Raw genomic sequence first — 3,012 nt, 5'->3', positions numbered from 1 at the left:
TTTGAGAATGACGAGGTTTAAGGCCCTGATCCTGCATCTGTGCTATCTGGCCGGAATAACCCTCCTCTCCTCTCTCCTCCTCAGCTCTCGCTGACCTCCGCTTGTACAAGATCCTGGCCGGGATGTTCATCGCAGCGCTGGGGGCTATTGTTCTGGCCGTTGCAGTGGTCCTGTTATGGCCCAGGTAACTTGGCTCTTGATGCTTTAGTTCGTAGAAGCAGCTCAAGGGTGTCCAATTGGGGTGGCTCACAAGGGCTGGGAAGGGACGGCTTGTTTTGGGGTGGGTGATTTATTGTTTATTTGATATTACTAAAGCCAGCCCACAAGGAGGGGTAAGTTTTGACCAGGAAAAAGCCTGAAGTGACGTTTATTTGAACAGTCCAAGAGGGAAATTGAGGCAGGCTGCCTGTAGGCCATGAGGGGGCACATGAGAGGCTGCTGGCCTGGTTACAGACTGTGAATCCTTTTGCTGCGGGGTCGCTGGCCAAGCCAGTGGTGAACATGAGTTGTATGACCCACTGCTCAGTGTGTTGTGTCTCCCACTCTACGTGATCCACAGAGGATGTCAGGCTGTTACAGTCCAACCTGAAGAGCTGGTCTCTATAGCAGATGCTGTAGAGACTGCCATGATTAGCTCTGGAAGTCCCTGGTTTGGGCCCTGATGGTGCCATTTGAGAGTTTTTGAGCACCTTGTGCACAATGCCTCACCGGGTCTCAGGCCAGTTCCAGGTGTTGGCATCACAACTGGCCCCCTCCCTGGCAGTCTAAGTGGAGAGGCCAATAACTGAATGGCCCCGGAGAATGGCAGCCCCTCTTGTATCGAGCGTGTGCATTCAGGAGCCGCATCTGACGGAGGGGGGCATTGGTGGTCAGACACCACAATGATGGGCACATGAGAATAGTATCAGGGGGTAGCCGTGTTAGTCTGTATCTACAAAAAACAACAAGGAGTCTGGTGGCACCTTAAAGACGAACAGATTTATTTGGGCATAAGCTTTCGTGGGTAAAAACCTCACTTCTTCGGATGCACAGAGTGAAAGTTACAGATGCAGGCATTATATACTGACACATGGAGAGCAGGGAGTTACTTCGCAAGTGGAGAACCAGTGTTTTCACATGAGAATAACACACTGGCAAAGTGTGTGTCAGACCCCTCGCTAGTGGCGGGTCCGCCACAGGAAAACAGCCTACTACCGCTAGCAGGATTGTTCCTTTAACTCAAGCAGCAGAGGTCGGCTCTTCAGCTCTGGGTTCAGATCCTGCTGATGACCCAAGCAAGGGTTTGCGATGTAGGTGGACAGACGGAACGGCGGGCCTGCTCCTAAAGTGCTAACCCCCCTCGCCTCCTCCCCTGCCTAGGATAACGAAGCTAGCGAAGCCGCTAAAAGACGAAAGCTCCATGGAACTGACCGGCACAAGGGAACAATCGCAGGTGCGATTCCTCAGTGTGGCTGGGTTGGTGCCGGGCTTGGGGCTTGGCCCGGGGGCACCAGAGCTGGGGGTCAGGCCCCCAGCTGCTCAAAGGCGTAAAAGACAGTCTGGCCAACTGAACTGAGAGGCTCTGGCTGCTTTGCTGTTGCCTACAGAGCAGGCCTCGGGCTGGATACTGGGGACATGAGTTCAGGAGAGTGGGACTGATGGGGACGGAGCGGGAAGAGGGGTTAATGCACTGGGGTGCATAAGGAGCTGAAATCCTGGGCCAGCGTTGGGATCAAACAGGATCTGGGTTGAATTTTTTCCAGCCCGCCCTGCCCTGCGCATGCTGGCCTATCAAGAAGGCCTGGGCATGAAAACTGCATGCTCCCCACAGCCTCCCCCATCTCTGTCCCTTCCCCTTCAAGCCTCTGTCTCACCCTCCAGCCCCGATGAGGTATGGAGAACCTTCTCTGTGGGCCTGTCTCCCCATTTCCCCCTGCTACGCTCACCCCTCACCTAGGAGTCTAATTCTTTGTGCCTGGAGCATAGGGGAAGATGCAGTCCATGCTGGGGGTGCAGGAGTTACTTAAGGACTAGATCCTCAGCTGGTACAACTCGACTTAGCTCCATTGGCTTCAGGGCAGCTGTGGGCATCGACTGGCCCGTTGACGTCGGTGGATCTCTGCCGATCGGCACCCGCTGGGGATCTGGCCCGCTGACGTCCATGGAGCTCTGCGGACGGGCGCCGGCTGGATGTTGATAATTTAACCCCGCTGGCTAGGAAGAATGCTGGGCGAGGGTGGGAAGTCACACTCCCATTCCCCGGGCTGGCAGAGCTGAGGGCGGGTGGGTCCAGTGCCGGACGCTATGCAGAGGGAGTGCTCGGAATAGAAAGGCGGAGCGACCCCTGCAGGAGGGTCAAAGATAGGCAGAGGGGCAGGATTGTAGCTCAGCAAGTCGGTGCCACTGTCTATGGCCCCTGGTCCGTTTCTGGTACCAAAGATAACAGAGACCCGTGTTTGGTGCGTGGCCGGGGATCGTGCACTTGGGAGCTTGTCCCACAGGCTGATTTGGGGCTCTGGGGTTTTTCCCAGCCAATTCCAACCAGGAGGGGTTGTGTAACTTTTCCAGGTTGACGACACCTCCTCGACCAACAGATAACCACGCCGCCTGGAGCAGCCTGCATGGCAGCCGCACTGAGACTCCCCTTGCCCGGCTGGACCCGGGCAGCGAAGTTGTTCTCACCCAGTGGCACATTTTTAGTGCTTGCCACACTTGGTACGTCGCATGTGTCAAATGCAGGACCACTGTCAATACCCGGAACTGAGCCCGGGCTGTGAAAAATCCCAGGCTGTCTCCCTCCACAAACCCACGACATCCGGAGCACCCTCATCTGTGCCCTGTGACTCCGCCAAGCCCCCACGTTTGCAATAACCTCCCGGCGTGCTGCCAAGCAGCTCATCAGTCACAAAATAAACCAAGGAGCAAAGTGTCAGTGTCACAAATGTTCAAAAGTACAACGCCTCTGGGCCTGATCCTGTGTGAGGGGAAGGCAGCGGGGGAGCTCCCCCTTGATAGCACAGATGCAGGATCAGG

The 3,012-nt window shown here is 55.9% G+C and overlaps 1 long non-coding RNA gene across 1 annotated transcript; it reads left to right on the top strand.

Annotated features, from left to right (window-relative positions):
• Window positions 1–90: 90 nt before the first annotated feature.
• On the top strand, window positions 91–2,940 carry LOC113405548. Its single transcript, XR_003369515.2, has 3 exons — window positions 91–184; window positions 1,360–1,432; window positions 2,548–2,940. It is a non-coding gene; the product is annotated as an uncharacterized LOC113405548 (long non-coding RNA).
• The last annotated feature ends 72 nt before the right edge of the window (window positions 2,941–3,012 follow it).

The sequence above is a fragment of the Terrapene carolina genome, unplaced genomic scaffold (assembly GCF_002925995.2).
Source record: "Terrapene carolina triunguis isolate 2854851 unplaced genomic scaffold, T_m_triunguis-2.0 Scaffold42255, whole genome shotgun sequence".
Classification (NCBI taxonomy): Eukaryota; Metazoa; Chordata; order Testudines; family Emydidae; genus Terrapene; species Terrapene triunguis.
Note: the sequence above shows the minus strand (reverse complement) of the source record. Positions and strands in the feature narration are given on the sequence as shown.